Raw genomic sequence first — 21,677 nt, forward strand, 5'->3', positions numbered from 1 at the left:
ACGTGACCTCGCTGGCCAATCCGAGGGTTCGACGACCTGGACCATTCTCTATGGTCGCTACAGGTAGGCCATTTAGAACGGAGATGAGGAAAAACTTTTTCACGCAGAGGTTGTAAATCTGTGGGATTTTCTGCCTCAGAAGGCTGTGGAGGCCAATTCTCTGTATGCTTTCAAGAGAGAGTTAGATAGAGCTCTTAATGATAGCGGAGTCAGCGGAGTCAGTGGAGTCAGGGGGTATGGGGAGAAGGCAGGAACGGGGTACTGATTGTGGATGATCAGCCATGATCACATTGAATGGCGGTGCTGGCTCAAAAGGCCGAATGGCCTCCTCCTGCACCTATTGTCTATTGTCTTTAAGTTAATACCGGACTCCCCAAAGATTCAGAACAGCAATGGCAGCTCTGCGAAGGCCATCATTGGGGATAGTTGGATCAGCAACATTATTCATCCAAAGTGTGAAAGCCTGAAACTTGTTACTATGTTAAACAACTTGTTTAACTTCAGATAATAATTAATGACTGTAGATTTCAGAATTGTGCACTCACATTCCTACAAGGAACTTGTTGGTATTTTTGGACTCTCCAAAGATTCAGAACAGCAATGGCAGCTCTTCGAAGGCCATCATTGGGATAGTTGGATCAGCAACATTATTCGTGTGAAAAAACTTCACCACCCTCTGAGTGAAAAAAGTTGCCCCTCAGGTTCCTATTGAATCTTTTCCCTCTCACCTTAAGCCGATGTCCTCTGGTTCTCGATTTCCCCATACCCTGGGTATGCCCTAAAAACTTTGTGACTGATTTTCAAATTGAGTGCAAACAGGGCCCTAGTGAGACCGCACCTGGAGTACTGTGTGCAGTTTTGGTCTTCAAATTTGAGGAAGGATATTCTTGCTATTGAGGGCATGCAGCGTAGGTTTAGTAGGTTAATTCCCGGAATGGCGGGACTGTCATATGTTGAACGACTGGAACGACTAGGCTTGTATACACTGGAATTTAGAAGGATGAGAGGAGATCTTATCGAAACGTATAAGATTATTACGGGGTTGGATACGTTAGAGGCAGGAAACATGTTCCCAATGTTGGGGGAGTCCAGAACCAGGGGCCACAGTTTAAGAATAAGGGGGAGGCCATTTAGAACGGAGATGAGGAAAAACTTTTTCACTCAGAGGTTGTAAATCTGTGGAATTCTCTGCCTCAGAAGGCAGTGGAGGCCAATTCTCTGAATGCATTCAAGAGAGAGCTAGATAGAGCTTTTAAGGATAGCGGAGTCAGGGGGTATGGGGAGAAGGCAGGAACGGGGTACTGATTGAGAATGATCAGCCATGATCACATTGAATGGTGGTGCTGGCTCGAAGGGCCGAATGGCATCCTCCTGCACCTATTGTCTATAGTCTACACACAAGGGACAATTTACAATTTTAACGACGCCAATTACCCAACAAACCTGTACGTCTTTGGCGTGTGGGAGGAAACCAGAGCACCCAGGTAAAACCCATACGGTCACGGGGAGAACATACAAACTCCGTACAGACAGCATCTGTAGTCGGGCTTGAATCCACGTCACTGGTACTGTAAGGCATCAACTCCAGAGCTGCGTCACCATGCAGCCAATTTTAAATGTGTTTATTTTAAATGTGGGGACTACAAAAGATCGGTAGACAGTCTGAACCTAGTTCCCCCAGGGTGGAAATGTCAAAGATTGTAGAGCATAGTCTTAAGATCAGCAGGAGAAAGCTTATAGGAGGTGAGGGACACATTGAATGTTGGGTGCCTGGATCGCGCTGACTGGGGAGGTGGTGGAGGCAGGTACAACAGTGGCATTTAACAAGCTTTTAGATAGGCACATGTTTGTGCAGGGAATGAAAATGGATTTGGATCATGTGCAGGCATAAGAGATTAACTTGGTGTCATGTTTGACAAAGACATTGTGAGCTGATGGCCCTGTTTCTCTGCTGAACTGTTCTATTTTCTACAATACAACAATACAATATATCTTTATTGTCATTGTACAGGGGTACAACGAGATTGGGAATGCGCCTCCCTTACGATGCAATAAATTAATTAGCTAGTCAGTATTAATTTAAACAACCCAATGTTACAGTTTTCAGGCTCCTGTACCTTCTTCCCGATGGCAGGGGTAAAATGAGTTTGTGGCCAGGGTGGTGTGGGTCTCTGATGATGCTGGCTGCCTTTGCCACCCGGTAAATCCCGGTACCACCGTGTCGCCCTACGCGCCACTGTGGCGCCCACATGAGTAGTACAATCTCACCTGTGAAATATTTGCATTTGTGTAGCACCTTCCCCAACCTCGCATGATGAGATGTAAATTGCAGTCACAGTTCAAATGTTGGGAACACAGCAGACCATTTACACACAACCGTTCATTTGAATGAGGTTCTGATTTTAATTGGAGAGTTAAGTTTTTAGTTTTAGTTTCAGGATTACAGTGTGGAAGTAGGCCCTTCAGCCCACCCAGACTGTGCTGATCACCCGTACACTCGTTCTATGCTACACACTAGGGACAATTTACAGAAGCCAATTAACCTACAAACCTGCACATCTTTGGAATGTGGGAGGAAACTGGACGCCTGGAGAAATCAGGGAGAACGTGCAAACTCCGTACAGACAGTACCCGTAGTCAGGATTGAATTGATGTCTCTGGTACTATTGGGCGGCGCGGTGGCACAGTGGTAGAGTTGCTGCCTTACATCGAATGCAGCGCCGGAGACTCAGGTTCGATCCTGACTACGGGCGCCGCCTGTACGGAGTTTGTACGTTCTCCCCGTGACCTGCGTGGGTTTTCTCCGAGATCTTCGTTTTCCTCCCACACTCCAAAGACGTACAGGTATGTAGGTTAATTGGCTGGGCAAATGTAAAAATTGTCCCTAGTCGGTGTGGGATAGTGTTCGTGTGCGGGGATCGCTGGGCGGCGCGGACCCGGTGGGCCGAAGGGCCTGTTTCTGCGCTGCATCTCTAAATCTAAAAAAAATCTAAAGGCAACAACTCTACCGGCAAGAGTTTTTTTGTGATTTTAACATGCTTTTTATTTATTTTTTAGCAATTTAAAAATATTTTCATTTTTCCATGTTTTCTAAACTTGTCACTGATCAGACTTTTAACTCAGAGACCTTTGACAGCAGACAGCTGCCAGCCAGCTTTACGACCATCTGGGTGGTTTGGAGGCAAGCCCTTGGATTTGCTGCCTAAAGCCCGGTTACTACTTCACGGTCGTGCTGAGGCTGAATGACCTGAAGCCGTGAAAAGAGCGGGTAGAAATATAAGGCAACAAATGAGTGAAGCAACATCTTTCTTTTATTCATTTTTGGTATCAATAGGCAATAGGTGCAGGAGTAGGCCATTTGGGCCTTCGAGCCAGCATCGCCATTCATTGTGATCATGGCTGATCATCCACAATCAGAGCCCCGTTCCTGCCTTCTCCCCATACCCCATGACTCCGCTATCATTAAGTGCTCTATTTAACTCTCTCTTGAAAGCATCCAGAGAATTGGCCTCCTCTGCCTTCTGAGACAGAGAATTCCACAGATTTACAACTCTCTGAGTGAAAATGTCTTTCCTCATCTCCGTTCTAAATGGCCTACCTCTTATTCTTAAACTGTGGCCCTTGGTTCTGGACTCCCCCAACATTGGGAACATGTTTCCTGCCTCTAGCGTGTCCAATCCCTTAATAATCTTATATGTTTCATTAAGAACCCCTCTCATCCTTCTAAATTCCAGTGTCTACAAGCCCAGTCGCTCCACTCTTTCAACATAGGACAATCCGGTATCAGATGTGTCAGGTATCAGCAAGCCATCATTCACTGCCCCTCCCTAATTGAGAAAGTGGTGGTGAGCCCCCTCCTTGAACCGCTGTAGACTTTAGACTTTAGAGATGTAACGTGGAAACAGGCTCTTCAGCCCACAGAGTCCACGGCAACCAATCACCCCGTACTCTAGCACTATCCTACACATTAGGGACAATTTACAATTCACAGAAGCCAATTAACCTACAAACCTGTAAGGCTTCTGAGTGTGGGCGGAAACTGGAGCACTCAGGGAAAACCCACGCGGTCACAGGGAGAACGTACAAACTCCGTACAGACAGCACCCATGGTCAGGATCAAACCCGGGTCTCTGGCGCTGTTCGGCAGCAACTCTACCATCGCACCACCCGTGAAGGTAGCCCTATGGTGCTGAGTATCGAACTCTGCAATTTAGGATAAGTTAAGTTCAAAGAATAGCAATATATTTCCAAGTTAGGATAGTGTGCTACTTGGAGGGAGACTAATAGTTGTTGCTATGCACCCACCCCCCTTATCCTTTTTGGTGGACAAGGTTACAGATTTAGGAAGTGCTATTGAAATAGCCTGGGTGAGGAACTGCCGTCCATTTTGTAAACGATGCACATTGCAACTACCATGCACTAGTTTATAGTTTAGTTTGGTTTAGTTTAGAGATGGAGCGAGGATACTGGCACTTTGGCCCACTGATCAGCGATCACCGCACATTAACACTATCCTACACACACGAGGGACAATTTACATTTATACCAGGCCAATTAACCTACAAACCTGTACGTCTTTCGAGTGTGGGAGAAAGCCGTATATCTCGAGAAAATCCAAGCAGGTCACGGTGAGGCAGCAACTCTACTGCTGTGCCACCGTGCTGCCTTTGGAAAGCATTGGATGGAATACATATTTATGGAGGCTGATGTGGGGGTGCTAATGCACTCTGCTCTGGGCCAACTGGATCGCAGGAACACATACGTCAGGCTGCTGCTCAACATTATACCAGACAAAGCCATGATCTCTGCCTGAAATTAGCCCTTTTTTTTACAAATACAAGTAAATCTACACTAGAAATCTTCTCCGATACTCTGTCCAAAGTGACACCCATCTCAAATCCCCTTCTTGGTAAATATATTCCCTGTGTTGATTTTGATTTTGACATTGATTTTGGTAGACAACATTGCTTACATTTAAGTAACAACTTTATGTCTGCTTATATTTGGTTGATGCATACGTTCATGTGATAGGAGCAGAATTAGGCCATTCGGCCCATCGAGTTTACTCCGCCATTCAAACATGGCTGATCTATGTCTCCCTCTAAACCCCATTCTCCTGCCTTCTCCCCATAACCCATGACACCCTTACTCATCAAAAATCTGTCAATCTCCGCCTTACAAATATCAATTGACTTGGCCTCCACAGCCGTCTGTGGCAATAAATTCCACAGATTCACCACCCTCTGACTAAAGAAACTCATCCTCATCTCCTCCGTAAAAGAACGTCCTTTAATTATGAGGCTCTGACCTCTGGACTTGACTCTCCCCTGGTGGAAACATCCTCTCCACATCCACTCTATCCAAGCCTTTCACTATTTGGAAAGTTTCAATGCGGTCCCCCCTCATTTTTCTGTACTCCAGCGAGTACAGACCCAGTGCCGACAAACACTCATCATTTGTTAACCCACTCATTTCTGGGATCATTCTTGTTAACCTCCTCTGGACCCTCTCCAGCGCCAGCACATCCTTCCTCAGATATGGGGCCCAAAATTGCACAAAGTGGAGTTAAATTGCCTTTTTCTTTTTTTAAGGTCTGAGTTGTTTTGGAGAAAGAAAATAGATTGCAATGAAAATGTATTTCTGTCTTTTATGTAAATACCATTCTATGTGTGCCAGTCTCTTACAATGTGTTAAAAATGAACTGCAAATACTGGTTTATACCAATGATAGGGACAAAATGCTGGAGTAACTTAGCGGGTCAGGCAGCATCTCTGGAGAAAATGGGTAGGTGACATTTCATTTCAGTCCGAGTTACTCCAGCATTTTGTGTCTTTCTTTCCTACAATGTGATATTCAGTTCTATCAGGGAATGACTTTTAAGACTTTTCTTATACAGTACCCACCAAAAATGATAACTAATTAATCTCCAGGAGAACCATAGCTTTCCCACTATTGAAGAGAAACCGATGGCATAATTCTTCAGGAAAATAAGGTAGTTAGATGATTTGGTCTCACCACTGGTTCTAGTGGTTGTTTGGAATTGATTGATTTTAGGGATCGGATATTCTACAGATAAATAGGTGGCATGGTGGTGCAGCAGTAGAGCTACTCTGTTACAGCATCAGAGACCCGGGTTCCATCCTGACTACACCTGCTTGGCTGTACGGAGTTTGTACATTCTCCCAGAACCAGGGGTCACAGCTTAAGGATAAGGGGGAAGTCTTTTAGGACCGAGATGAGAAAACATTTCTTCACACAGAGTGGTGAGTCTGTGGAATTCTCTGCCACAGAAGGTAGTTGAGGCCAGTTCATTGGCTATATTTAAGAGGGAGTTAGATGTGGCCCTTGTGGCTAAAGGGATCAGGGGGTATGGAGAGAAGGCAGGTACAGGTTACTGAGCTGGATGATCAGCCATGATCATATTGAATGGCGGTGCAGGCTCGAAAGGCCGAATGGCCTACTCCTGCACCTATTTTCTATGTTTCTATGTTTCCCCATGACCTGCGTGGGGTTTTCTCCGAAATCTTCGGTTTCCTCCCACACTCCAAAGACATATAGGTCTGGAGGTTAATTGACTTGGTATAAATGTAAAACAATTGTCCCTAGTATGTGTAGGATAGTGTTAATGTGCGGGGGTCGCTGATCGGTGCGGACTCGATGGGTCGTAGGGCCTGTTTCCACACTTATCTCGAAACTAAACCAAAAATAAATGCTGACTTACAAGTAACAACTTATCGTCAGCAAGGCTGACAACTTAAATGCAAAAGTTCAGATCAGGTTTTTTTTAAATTTTCCTTTATTTCCTTTTTTATTTATCTTAAATTAATTTCTGATAGTTCAATGCATTTACATTTTTTAAAATAATTTAAAGTTCTTCAAATCCATTTCAATGGTGTTGCTGATCATTCGGGTCATATTGTTGATAGTACAGAACTACCATAGATTATCGAGTCAGCACAGGGAAGGGGCATCCAATTCAACCACTGGACACCAAGTCAGACGTTCATAAGTGATAGGAGAAGAATTAGGCCATTCGGCCCATCAAGTCTAATCCGCCATTCAATCATGGCTGATCTATCTTCCCTACTTAACCCCATTTTTCTGCCTACTCCCCATAACCCCTGACACCCGTACTAATCAAGAATCTATCTATCTCTGCCTTAAAAATATCCATTGACTTGGCCTCCACAGCCTTCTGTGGCAAAGAATTCCACAAATTTACCATAGAGGATTCCTCCTCATCTCCCTCCTAAAGGAACATCCTTTTATTCTGAGGCTATGACCTCTGGTCCTAGACTCCCCCACTAGCCGTTATTCATGGCCTGATCCATCTTGTACAATGGCCTTGGAGAGGAGGCATCCAATACAATGAATCCCACAGATGCAGTTGCAGTAGAGTGCCGTCATGGGAATTACACACAAAGGCAAATCAGAAGAACAGGCTTAAAAAAGCACAATTCAATCCATTACTTTGAAATGCTTCCGTGAAGAATCCCGGAACATTCCACTGTATTGGCGGCCGCTGTATAAATACAAGTTGCCATGTTTTCTGCTTTGAGCAAACCACTTTGGGGTAAAACTTTCAAATGATTATGTAAATCAGAATTATTGCAGCTGCAACAGAGAGGAATTTCAACGGTTGATTAAATCACTAAGGGTAACAGTGGGGAAAGTTCAAACGTTGTAAAGCTGCCCAATGTGATGGCAGGGGAAGTATACCTTTCTGTACTGAGATTTCAAATAACATCAAAGTTATTCAAATCAATCAATTCTGCCATAAAACTATCCATTGACTTGGCCTCAACAGCCTTCTGTGGCAATGAATTCCACAAATTTACCGTAGAGGATTCCTCCTCATATCCCTCCTAATCTCTCTCGTAAATTCAATCAAAATTATTACATGCTCTGTCTGACAACACTAAGGCAGGGAAACAGTCAAGTTCAGCAAATACTGATGTTCTTTCTAATTGTTTACAATGTTGACTAGGCACGTCCAAACAATTATTCATTATATTTTGAACAACAGGCAATGTGTAGCCCACTTGATTGAAAAACTGAGACTGCCAAAGAAACAAAGGAGGCAATTTAATATAAATATAAATAGGATCAGTCCAATTTCTTGAATTAGAGTCAGAATCATTCAGTACAGAAACAGTAGCTTCTGCTTAACCTGTCCACACTGACCTAGATGCCCCATTTAAGCTATTTTCCCATATTATACCCATCAAAGAATCATTCTAGATACAGGATTAAGGGTATAATGTTTGGTGCAAGATAAAGACTAGTAAAGTATGATTAAAGATAGTTCGAAGATCTCCATTGGGGTAGATTGGAGGTCAGGACCGCTCTCTACTCGGTGAGATGACAGTTCAGTTGCTTGATAACAGTTGGAAAGAAACTGTCCCTGAATTTGGAGGTATGAGTTTTCAAACTTCAGTAGCCTCTTGCCTGATGGGAGAGGGGAGAAGAGGGAGTGACTGGGGCGAGTCCGGTCCTTGATTATGCTGGTGGCCTTACTGAGGCAGCCTGAATTATAGATAGACAATAGACAATAGGTGCAAGAGGAGGCCATTCGGCCCTTCGAGCCAGCACCGCCATTCAATGTGATCATGGCTGATTATTCTCAATCAGTACCCCGTTCCTGCCTTCTCCCCATACCCCCTGACTCCGCTATCCTTAAGGGCTCTATCCAGCTCTCTCTCGAATGCATTCAGAGAATTGGCCTCCACCACTTCTGAGGCAGAGAATTCCACAGATTCACAACTCTCTGACTGAAAAAGTTTTTCCTCATCTCAGTTCTAAATGGCCTACCCCTTATTCTTAAACTGTGGCCCCTTGTTCTGGATTCCCCCAACATTGGGAACATGTTTCCTGCCTCCAACGTGTCCAACCCCTTAATAATCTTATACGTTTCGATAAGATCTCCTCTCATCCTTCTAAATTCCAGTGTATACAAGCCTAGTCGCTCCAGTCTTTCAACATATGATAGTCCCGCCATTCCGGGAATTAACCTAGTAAACCTACGCTGCACGCCCTCAATAGCAAGAATATCCTTCCTCAAATTTGGAGACTAAAACTGCACACAGTACTCCAGGTGTTATTGGAATGAGTTATTGGAAGGGAGGTCGGTTCATAACTGTATCCACAACTCTGTAATTTCTTGCAGTCCTGGATGGAGCTGTTACCAACACATGCTGCGATGCGTCCCGATAAAATGTTTTCTCCAGCGCATCTGTAGAGGTTGGTGAGGGTTGTTGGGGACACGGCGAACTTCCTAAGCCTCCTAAGGAAGTAGAGACGTTACGCCTTGATTGTAATCATGTGTCGTCTTTCCGCTGACTGGACAGCACACAAAGCCTTTCACTGTACCTCGGTAAACATGACAATAATAAACTAAATTAATTTAAATTAAATGTTATCTATTTGGGGAGAATTTTATTATACACTAGACCAAGTGGATCCGTTGTGCCCAAACCTCGCCTGCAGCACCCTCTCCCCCCCCCCCTCCCCTCTCCCCTCTCGCCCTCCCTGTCCCTCCTCCCCTCCCTCCCCCCCCTCCCCCCCACTCCATCCCCTTAAACCCCCCTTATCCTCCCTCCTCCCCCCCCTCCCTCTCCCCCCCTCCCTCTCCCCCCCCTCCCTAGGAGATAGATTTAAACTTTAAAATGTGAATAACTTTAAAAATATAACACCGATTTGAATGGAACTTCTTCCATTAGCACCAAAGGGACGACGGTGAGTAAGGTGGGCCTAAAATTGTTGTGCTATCGTGTACCGTTTTGGCTGTAGTTCAGGAACAAACAAACAAACAAACAAATGAGAGTTTTAATATATAGATTGCACACAGCAGTCAGGCACACTTTGGTCATGTGAGAGTCTATTAACACCAGAGCATGCAAATATTGTTTGTAATGATGACCAAATCCCTGTTCCTTCAGTAAATCGTAAATAAATAGACAATAGACAATAGGTGCAGGAGTAGGCCATTCGGCCCTTCGAGCCAGCACCGTCATTCAATGTGATCATGGCTGATCATTCTCAATCAGTACCCCGTTCCTGCTTTCTCCCCATACCCCCTGACTCCGCTATCCTTAAGAGCTCTATCTAGCTCTCTCTTGAATGTATTCAGAGAATTGGCCTCCACTGCCCTCTGAGGCAGAGAATTCCACAGATTCACAACTCTCTGACTAAAAAAGTTTTTCCTCATCTCACTTCTAAATGGCCTACCCCTTATTCTTAAACTGTGGCCCCTGGTTCTGGACTCCCCCAACATAGGGAACATGTTTCCTGCCTCTAACATGTCCAACCCGTTAATAATCTTATACGTTTCGATAAGATCCCCTCTCATCCTTCTAAATTCCAGTGTATACAAACCTAGTCTTTCAACATATGACAGTCCCGCCATTCCGGGAATTAACCTAGTAAACCTACGCTGCACGCCCTCAATAGCAAGAATATCCTTCCTCAAATTTGGAGACCAAAACTGCACACAGTACTCCAGGTGCGGTCTCACTAGGGCCCTGTACAACTGCAGAAGGACCTCTTTGCTCCTATACTCAACTCCTCTTGTTATGAATGCCAACATTCCATTGGCTTTCTTCACTGCCTGCTGTACCTGCATGCTTCCTTTCAGTGACTGATGCACTAAGACACCCAGATCACGTTGTAACCTGCAACATGGCATAGATTTTAATGTTGTATGTAATTTAAGAGATAGTATATCCTCAGACAGCTTACATCATACTTGAATATTTTCATATACTTCACTAGAAATAATGAACACTTGCAGATTCATTATCACCTTGTTATACTCCTAAAATAGAGTAACATTTACCACATTGACAATTGGTTTTTTTTTCTCTCTCACCATTGCTGTTGAACCTGCTGTGTTCCTCTAGCAGTTTAAAAAAAATATTATTTCCAAAAATAAACAGCATTCAGCATAAAAAATATATACCAAACAAGACCAGTGCAAAAACACTTCTGACATTCTCAAGGTCATCAGTCTCTCCCTCTACTGCCCTCTCTCATCAGACGACTAATCTTTTAACTTCACTTCCATCAAGTAAAGTACTGATAATTAATGTGGAAAAATATATCAAACAATTTTAATTCTGAAAAGCAAAATTAGTAGAGTACATTGCCATCAGATACAAATTCCAAATTAAATCAATTACCCTTTCTGAGGAAGTCTTTGAAGCACGCAGTGCCTTGACCTTACAAGGTGTGCCATGTATGGATTTAAGCACTGAGATCAACCATCTGATCACAGCCATCTGATCACAGCCATCTGTCTGCTCAGTTAACAGAGTAGTTCAATATTCCCTGTTACGTGTTTTTCCACAATCCTTCTAATTAGGACACATCTTACCTTAATTAACACAATGATTTAGTTTAGTTTTTTAGTTTCAGAGATTCAGCGTGGAAACAGGCACTTCGGCCCACCGAGTCCGCACCGACCAGCGATCCCTGCACATTAACACTATCCTACGCACACTCACGACAATTTATAATAATACCAAGCCATTAACCTGGCGTCTTTGGAGTGTGGGAGGAAACCGAAGATCTCGGAGAAAACCCACACAGGTCACGGGGAGAACGTACAAACTCTGTGCAGACAGCACCCGTAGTCAGGATCAAACTTGGGTCTCTGGCGCTGTAAGCGCTGTAAGGCAGCAACTCTACCGCTGCGCCACCAAGCTGTTCCTAAGCTCCAATGATGCAAAAGAGTTAGTCATGGCGCTGTACAGCATGGAAACAGACCCATCATCCCACCTGGTCCTTGCCGACCAAAGCATACTGGACAAGTTTAATTTGCCTTTATTTGACCCATATTCCACTAAACCCTTCCAATGCATAATCTAGCTACATGTATTTTAAAAGCCATAAGTGTATCTGCTTTTGACCCTTTCTCTGTCAAAGATGGACTAATCTCCAAGTGAAAAAAGCTGTCCCGCTTAAATTTCTCCCTTCTCTCCTTAAGTCTCTTCCCTCTAGTTTTAAAACTCTCTACTCTGGGGAAAAAAGGACTGAGTATTCACTTCAGCCATGCCTCTCATGATCTTGTACACCTCAATAATGTCACTCCTCACTCAGCCTCCTATGCTTCAAAGGAAAAAGTCCCAGTCCAGCCAACTCCTCCCTAAAATATGCGAATCTCTGCAGTATCCTTTCCAACTTGATGATAATTTTCCTCCAGTACTCCAAGTAGGGTGTCCCCAACTGCTTGTACTGCTTGTACATGATGTCCCAACTTCTGTGCTCACGACCCTTCCCAATGAAGTGAAGGCAGCCTTCACCACACATTCCTCCATGATCTCTGTGTTTTACAACACTCTCTGGGGCTCTACCATTTACTGTGCAAGTCCTGCCGAGGTTTTACGTATCAAAGTGAAACATTTGCCCTTCTTTGCCCACCTTTCCAAATGACCTAAAGCCTGTTGTAAACTTAGATATCCTTCCTCACTGACTACTATGCTACCAATTTTGGTGTCATCTAAAAATTTACTAACAATGTTAACTACATTGTCATCCAAATCATTGATGTAGGTGACAAATCACAGTGGACCTAGCACCAATCCCTGCGTTACTCCAGTGGTCACAGGCTTCCATTACGAAAAACAACCCTCCACAGCCACCCTTTGTCTCCTTCCTCCAAGCCAATTTTGAATTCAATTGGCTATCTCACCTTGGATTCCATGCGCTCAAGTCTTCCCGACTGACCTACCATGCAGGACTTTATCCAAGGTCTTGCTAAAGTCAACATAGGCAATGATCACTGCCCTGGTCTCATCAATCTTCCTGGTGACCTCTTTCAAAAAAACTATCAGATGTGTGAGATAACAATTTCTCACACACAAAGCCATGCTGACTAGTCCTAATCAGTCCATGCCTGTTCAAAAAGATTACACTTGAAAGCAGGAAAAGGAGCAAACTATTCAGGCTCTCAAACCTGTATCACCATTCATTTAGACTGCTGCTCATTTCTCCCTCAATTCCGTTTAGTTTATTGTCAGGTGTTCCAAGATATAGTGAAAAGATTTTGTTGCATGCTAACCAGTTACCAGAAAACTATACATGATTACAATTGAGCCATCCACGGTGTACAGACACATGATGAAGGGAATAATGTTTAGTGCAAGATAAAGTCCAGTAAAGTCCGAATAAAGATAGTCTGAGGGTGTTCGGTGAGGTAGATAGTACCCGAGGACCGCTATCTAGTTGTTATATAAGAAAATAACTGCAGATGCTGGTACAAATCGAAGGTATTTATTCACAAAATGCTGGAGTAACTCAGCAGGTCAGGCAGCATCTCGGGAGAGAAGGAATGGGCGACGTTTCGGGTCGAGACCCTTCTTCAGACTCCTAGTTGTTGATAGGATGGTTCAGTTGCCTGATAACAACTGGGAAGAAACTGTCTCTGAATCGGGTGTCACGGTGGCGCAGCGGTGGAGTTGCAGCACCAGACTACGGGTGCTGTCTGTACGGAGTTTGTACATTCTCCCTGTGACCTGTGTGGGTTTTTTCTCCGGGATCTCTGGTTTCCTCCCACACTCCAAAGACGTATAGGTTTGTAGGTTAATTGGTTTGGTATGATTGTAAATTGCTCCTATGTATGTGCAGGATAGTGTTAGGGTGCAGGGACCGATGGTCTGTGCAGAATCGGTGGACCGAAGGGCTTGTTTTCACGCTGTATCTCTAAACTAAACTGAAATCTGGAGGTGTGCGTTTTCACACTTCTATAGCTCTTGCATGATGGGAGAGGGGAGGAGAGGGAATGACGGGGTTCAGACGTGTGAAGGTTTCTGGACGAGAAGCAGCTCCAGATTTCCATGTCTCTGAGCTATGTCCCCATATCTTCTGTTATCTGTTACTCGAAATAATTTCAACCAAGTTCAGCATCCACAGGATTTTGTGACAGGAAATATCGGTTTCCAACACCTTTCTTGTGAAAAGTGTTAGCTTTTAGTGATTCTTACACACATTCCCCCAATTCCATTTGCAGCATTCTCTCATTAAAATAAATACTGCACGCTGCTCTGAAGTAATTTGTTCTGAAGTAAAGTTAAAGTTTCTGAACAAAACACCAACTTCCTTTTCCACAGGACTATTAATATGTTAAAACATTCCATTAGACTCCATTTTTGTTTTTTTGTCTATTGTTATCGTTTAAATGTATCTTTTGATTTATTTTTAACTCTGTATATGTGGGGGGTGGTGGGGGGGTGGGGAAAACCTTTTTTTCCAATCTCCTCCTCAACGGAGATGCGACCTTTATCGTGTCGTATCTCCGTTCGCGCTACGGCCTAACACCGTGGAGTCGGCGGCCTCCAGCTGGGATTGACCCTGAAGACTCTGGTCGCAGGGCCTGGACTTACCATCGGCCGTGGGCCCTGCAGACCGCAACATCGGGAGTTCGCAGGTCCCTGGCTGGCGACCGGCTTTCGGGAGCTCCAGCCGTAGCAGCTTCGACCGCCCCGAAGCGCGAGGTTTGATTGACCCGCTCGCAGGCCCCTCATCGGCCTGCTCGGCTCGGCCCTGGGACTTTCCATCGCCCGGTGGGGGCTTCAAAAGTCGGGAGCCTCGATCGCCTCATGGCACCACGGGAGAAGAATGAGGAGGAGATAAGACTTTTATTTGCCTTCCATCACAGTGAGGGTGTGCCTGGAGCAATCACTGTGATGGCTGTTTGTGTTAAAATTGTAATTGTGTGTCTTGTGTTCTTTATTGTCTACTGCCGGACCCTGACGTGAGAGGACGCTGGCGCTATTTGTTCGCTGCTTCTCCGTCAGGACAGTTCGTTTGTTTATTTTTATGTCTTGACTGTTTTGTAAAGTGTCTTTGAGCATTTGGAAAAGCGCTATAAAAAATAAATGTTTATTATATATTATTATTATTAAAATATTAACAACATTTAAAACTGAGTTCACAAGTAGATGTTCAGACAAGTCATGAAAATCTTGACCCAAGGGATAGGCTTCATAGAACGTCTAAAATGGTTTAATGGTTCTTATATTGTCACATGTACCATATCGACAATTTCAAATCCACGTTGTTGGTGACTCTTGGACCATTCTTGATTGGACTTTGCTGGCTTTACCTTGCACTAAAAATTATTCCCTTATCATGTATCTGTACACTGTAAATGGCTCAATTGTAATCATGTATTGTCTTTCCGCTCATTGGATAGCATGCAACAAAAGCTTTTCACTGTACCTTGGTACGATGGACAATAACCTAAACTGGTTTACTGTAATTAAAGGTAGTGAAATACATTGGAGACCAAGTCTTTGGGTATTTTCAAAGCAAAGATTGACTGGTTCTTGATTAGCAAGGGTGTCAAACGTTATGGGGATAAGGCGGGAAAAGGAGTTGAGATGGAAAGATAGATCAGCCACGATTGAATGGCGGAATAGACTCGATGAGCTAAATAACCTAATTTTACTCCTATGACTTATGAACTTATGAGGAATTGGAGCAGGACAAATATCCAAAGGTTTCTGGACAGGAGGCAGCTCCAGAGATGAAGGGGTTCCAAGTCAACAACAGAAATATAATATGTACAGCAATTTTATCACCAGGAACTACAGGAGAAATAAACAATGGACATCAACAAGCACACATCTGATGGTGATGTTGTTTGGCCAGAACAAAGATATGCTACCTGGGAACAGATTGCTGTCACTTCACTATTGATTCCATCAATGAACAGGCTCTTCAAGGGAGAAAGCAACTTATATTTCTTAGCAATGTGGTCGTACTGCAAACATATTGATTAAACCCAGCCAATTTCTTGCCGATACAACATGCCCCTGTCACCCCAGCAACGGACTGTTCCAGCTGCTACGGTCATGGCAAACGCCTCCGCTGTCACTGTGAAAACGGAGAGGATGAGACGGAGTTTCTTCCCACAGGCCATCAGGACTGTTAACTATTATAACTCCAGGGACTAAATTTTGTCTTCTCTGTATTAACTTTAATTTATATGCTGTAACTGTAATTCATTTTTTGCACAATCCGCAGGCGTTACCACTTTCATTTCACTGCACATCGTGTATGTGTATGTGACAAATAAACTTGACTTGACTATGCCAGCTTATTTGTGTATGAAGGAACTGCAGATGTTGGTTTAAACCAAAGATAGACAGAAAATGCTGGAGTGGCTCAGCGGGACAGGCAACATCTCTGGAGAGAAGGAATGGTTGATGTTTCGGGTTGTCTGAGGAAGGGTGTCGACCTGAAACGTCCCCCCTTTCTTCTCTCCAGAGATGCTGCCTGTCCCGCTGAGTTATACCAGCTTATTTTCCCCTCCTAGACTCCTGTCATGTGGGAGTCACAACTAAGCTCTGGAAAGATTTCCCGAGTACTGTGAGCTTTAAAGAGCTAATGGTGTCAACACTACAGAAACTCATTGGTACCCCACATGTACCATACATGTTCATAGTGCTCTCGCGGTTAGCGGAATCAAGGGGTATGGGGAGAAGGCAGGCATGGGTTACTGATTGTGGATGATCAGCCATGATCACAATGAATGGCGGTGCTGGCTCGAAGGGCCAAATGGCCTCCTCCTGCACCTATTTTCTATGTTTCTATACAACAAGTTGCTATGGTCTGCAGGACACTACCCTGAGAAACTATAGGCATCAGCCATTCCCTGAAAAGCGCAAAAATCTTTGTAAATGTCAATCCAAACCAACTGCTGTCAACTCCAAAAGGAATCACCGTCTTTGCTGCTCACTAGGTGAGACTCCACACTCAAATAGTAGGGCAAGCTCAAAGGCTGTATCATGGGGGAAATACAACAAAAAGTTGCCAACATCACCGCACAGTTCATAAACCCAGTTTGGCACTATTGGTGGAAAACACCACCAAGTTAATCCTTTGCTTAGTTATTTCCAACTGACATTCTTTTAGTTTAGTTCTGTTTAATTTAGTTTAGTTTAGAGATAGAGTGCGGAAACAGGCCCTTCAGCCCACTGAGTCTTCACTGACCAGCGATTCCTGCACATTAACACAATCTATACACACTAGGGACAATTTAATTTTATACCAAGCTAATTAAACTACAAACCTGTACGTCTTTGGAGTGTGGGAGGAAACCAAAGATCTCGGGGAAAACTTACGCAGGTCACGGGGAGGACGTACAAACTCCGTACAGACAATCACCCAGGGACCTGGGGCTCTGGCGCTGGAAAGCAGTAACACTACTGCTGTGCCACCATGGCGCCCATGTAATGTTATGTTAGAATTTGGCAGGAATAATGTCATGTACACAAGATACTTTGGATGATCCTCAAGATTCTATTTCCATTTGTCATCCATTCTCTACACTGGTAGATTTACAATTTTTCTTTTGACAGCACAAACAAATGTCTTTGCCCTCTCCGCATGCATCCCAGATGACATTTGTTTGAATCATCATCTGTAATTGCTACAGAGGACCTTTCAGTAGTTAAACTGACTGAAACTATTAAATTCACCCAGCCGTAAGTCCAGACAACAGGAAGGGTTGTTCACATAATTGCACAGATGTCTTTGCCTTGTGCCAATGTTAAAGATCTGTTAGATTGATTTACAGGTGGTTATCGTGTGCATACGTGAGAGTGTTTATGTTTGCACGTGCACTGTCCGTGAAAGAGTGCAAGCATGCTGATGGGCCTGCACATCGAGAGTCTTAGAGCATGGAAACATGTCCTTCGGCTCAACTTGCCCACACCGTCCAACATGTCCCAGCTAAACTAGTCCCTCTTGCCTGCGTTTGGCCCATATCCCTCCAAACCTGCCCTATCCATGTACCTGTATAACTTCTTAAACGTTGGGATAGTCCTTCCCTCAACTACCTCCTCTGCAGATTGTCCCATACACCCACCACCCATTGTGTGAAAAAGTTACCCCTTAGATTCCTATTAAATACGTCTGAAGAAGGGTCTCGACCCGAAACGTCGCCCATTCCTTCTCTCCCGAGATGCTGCCTGACCTGCTGAGTTACTCCAGCATTTTGTGAATAAATACCTTCGATTTGTACCAGCATCTGCAGTTATTTTCTTATACTACCTATTAAATCTTTTCTCTTACACCTTAAACTATGTCCTCTGTTCCACAATTCATCTACTCTGGGCAAGAGACTCTGTGCATCTACCCGATCTATTCCTCTCATGATTTTGTACACCTCTATAAGATCATCCCTCATCCTTCTGCACTCCAAGGAATAGAGTCCCAGCCTACTCAATCTCTCCCATCTTTTTGTATGTCATTACTTCCATGCAGACGAGGTTAGTCTCTAACTGTATTGGACCCCCTTGCTTTGTCAAGTACGTCAGACAGTTTGTGTAATACCTATGCCATACTTTTTTGCAAATCTTTCATTCATTTGTTCTATATCTCTCTACACCACCGTCTAGATCTTTCGTTTCCCTTTGTCCTCTCAGTCTCCCAGTCTCGACCCGAAATGTTACCTATTCCTTTTCTCCAGAGATGCTGAGTTACTCCAGCTTTCTGTGTCTATCTTCGGTTTAAACCAGCATCTGCAGTTCCTTCCTACACACGTACCATCTTAAGGTGGCTACGCATTGGCGGGAAAGAGGTGACATTTTGGATTGTAACCCTTCTTCTAACATGCCTAGCAGGTCAGGCTGCACTGAATGGGGAGAAGAAAGCGTGTTATCCAAAGTCATAGAGTTCAATATAAAGTTCAATATAAAGTCTGGGAAGCAGCAATGCCAAAAGGGAATATAGGATGTTGCACATCAACTGTGCATTACCAAGAGGTTAACAATGTTTAGAGACAGTGTGGAAACGGGCCCTTCAGCCCACCCAGTCCGCACCGACCAGCGATCCCCGCATATTAACACTATCCGACACACACTAGGGACAATTTACATTTGTACCAAGCCAATTAACCTACAAACCTGTACGCCTTTGGCTTGTGGGAGGAATCCGAAGATCTCGGAGAAAACCCTCGCGGTCACGGTGAGAACGTACAAACTCCGTACACACAGCGCCCGTAGTCGGGATCGAACCCGGGTCTCCGGCGCCGTAATGCATCAACTCTACCGCTGCGCCACCGTGCCGCTGCAGAGTTAAGGGAAAACATTTCAGATATTTAATGCTATCTGGAATTCTACTTCCAGCTATTATTGTACCTGAGAGCAGACACAATCATCAGATGGCATTATTATACTGCGCAATGATGCACTGTGCTCAAACACTGTGCGATGCTCAAATTCCGGCTTTTCATCATGGCAGACGGAAGTGAATGCTGACAGAGTTCACAACTCATTAAACTCTTTCGAACATGACTCTTTATTCCCGATCTGCTTGCATCCGTTGATGCTTAAAGTAACCAAATAACAACAGATCAACATTAATGTTCCTCATTAGCAGATATATTCCAGATGTTGTAAAGGAAAATTAAAATACTGCGAATAATCCTGAAGAATCAGTGGTAGCGATGGAGCCACGCAGCAAGGAAATTAGTCTGGGTTGACTGTCAAACGCCCACTTACTCTAACCCCATTTTATTCTCCCCACATTCCCACCAGCTATTGTCCTTGTACACCAGTCACTGAAAGTAAACATGTAGGTACAGCAGGCAGTGAAGAAAGCTAATGACAGGTTGGCCATCATAACGAGAGGATTTGAGTATTGGAGTAAAGAGGTCCTTCTGCAGTTGTACAGGGCCCTGGTGAGACCACATCTGGAGTATTGTGTGCAGTTTTGGTCTCCTAATTTGCGGAAGAACATCCTTGCTATTGAGGCAGTGCAGCATGGGTTCACGAGGTTAAATCCCGGGATGGCGGGACTGTTATATGAGGTAAGATTGGAAAGACTGGGCTTGTATTCACTGGAATTTAGAAGGATGAAACGTAACCAGAGAGTTGTGAATTTGTGGAGTTCTCTACCACAGAAGGCAGTTGAGGCCAATTCACTGGATGAATTTAAAAGAGAGTTAGATAGGGCTCTAGGAGCTAGCGGAATCAAGGAACATGGGGAGAAGGCAGGCACAGGCTACTGATTGTGGATGATCAGCCATGATCATATTGAATGGCGATGCTGTCTCGAAGGACCAAATGGCTTCCTCCTGCAACTATTTTCTATGTTTCTATGCTATCTCCAGATTCTGCCACTCACCCATACACCAGTGGCCAAACTGCACATCTTTTGGGCATGGGAGGAGAGCTCCAAAACTCTGTACAGACAGCACCCGTAGTCAGGATCGAACCTGGGTTTCTGGCGCTGCCAGGCAGCAACTCGATCGCTGCGCCACTGGGCTGCATAGTCACTTAAGTACACTGACTTTTATAAAGGTCTGGGCAGTCTCAGACACTTCAGAAGTGATAAATAGGTGTACTGCAGTGCCCAACGTCAGAGAGTGTTCTCAAGGATTATATGTGCAGGAAATGTGCTGTATCTTCAGCTGTACAGAAAAGTACTTTCAATGAGTTTGACACAAACAAGAACGAAAATGACTTGCTCCATGCGACATTGACCTTGCAGCAAATTTGCAATTATAATTAAGGAGGAATTACCATTATTTTAGAAGGCAGCTGTCGTTTTTCAGCATTTAATTGTATTGGCCAAAGTAATTAAGGAGGTTTTCCTTCTGGGTTCATTCAACAGCTGACCAAGGTAAAGCTCCCTTTCGTTAATGGAGTTATGCAAATCTACTAATCATATATAACACTAAAAAATATTTGTTTAAAAGCTAGGGCGTGCTTGAAGCTTGTTAAATTACAATAACATTTTTTTCATGTTATTGGCATGCTTTACTTAAAAATCACGATGGCTAAAGGAATATTAATATCGTTCAATTACATTCAGGACAATAAACGATGCATAGAGAGTAAGAAGATGCCAAACAAATGCCAGACCTTCAGATCAGTCTCAGTGAACTGTTTGCTGTTTTATATCAGTTCAGTTTAGTTTACTGTCACCTGTACCGAGGCTCAGTGAAAATCTTTTGTTGCGTGTTAACCAGCTGGCGGAAAGACAAAACATGATTACAATCGAGCCATTCGCAGTGTAGTGTTTTGTGTAAAGACAGTAAAGTCTAATCAAAGATAGTCTGAAAGTAGGACTATCTGGGTGTGGTAGGATGGTTCAATTGCCTGATAATAGCTGGGAAGAAATTGTCCCTGAATCTGGAGGTGTGGGTTTTCACACTTCTGTACCTCTTTCCCGATGGGAGAGGGGAGAAGAGGGAGTGGCCAGGGTAAGACTCATCCTTGATTATGCTGCTGGCCTTGCCGAGGCAGCGTGAGGTATAAATGGAGTCAATGGAAGGAAGGTTGGTTTGTGTGATGGTCTAGGCTGCGAGCAGAAATGGTTGTCTTGGTATTATTCAAGTCTGATATCATATCATTTTATTTCCAACACGTTTTGAACATAATTCTTTGCTTCATTTTTTGCTGTGTGGCATTATTTATTTTCCAAAGATGCATTTGTTGCACAAATTTCATTTTGAAGAGAATTGTGAACCATGAACAGAACCCAAAGGTCCTCCTACTTTGCTCTAGGTGTTGGAATTGATATTAGAACATGCAGAAAGTGCTCAAAATCAATCCCAACTCTTTTTTTTTTAAAAGTAAAATAAAGCATTATTTTAAGTTTATATTTTCACATTGTTTTCAAAACTAAAGTGCAAAGTTATGTTTTGTATTTTGAACGACAAACAATCC

General features: G+C 43.8%; 1 protein-coding gene across 6 annotated transcripts in view; it reads right to left on the reverse strand.

The window, feature by feature from the left end:
* pak5 (p21 protein (Cdc42/Rac)-activated kinase 5) overlaps positions 1 to 21,677 on the reverse strand; it is a 150,676-nt gene that overhangs the window by 118,922 nt on the left and 10,077 nt on the right. Inside the window, exon 2 of one of the 6 annotated variants that reach the window (XM_078405633.1) lies at positions 18,909 to 19,071. The exons of the other annotated variants lie outside the window; for them this stretch is intronic. The gene's annotated coding sequence lies outside the window, so the exon portion shown is untranslated. The remainder of the gene's footprint in view (positions 1 to 18,908; positions 19,072 to 21,677) is intronic. 6 annotated transcript variants of the gene reach the window in all.

This window comes from Rhinoraja longicauda, chromosome 9 (assembly GCF_053455715.1).
Source record: "Rhinoraja longicauda isolate Sanriku21f chromosome 9, sRhiLon1.1, whole genome shotgun sequence".
Lineage (NCBI taxonomy): Eukaryota > Metazoa > Chordata > Chondrichthyes > Rajiformes > Arhynchobatidae > Rhinoraja > Rhinoraja longicauda.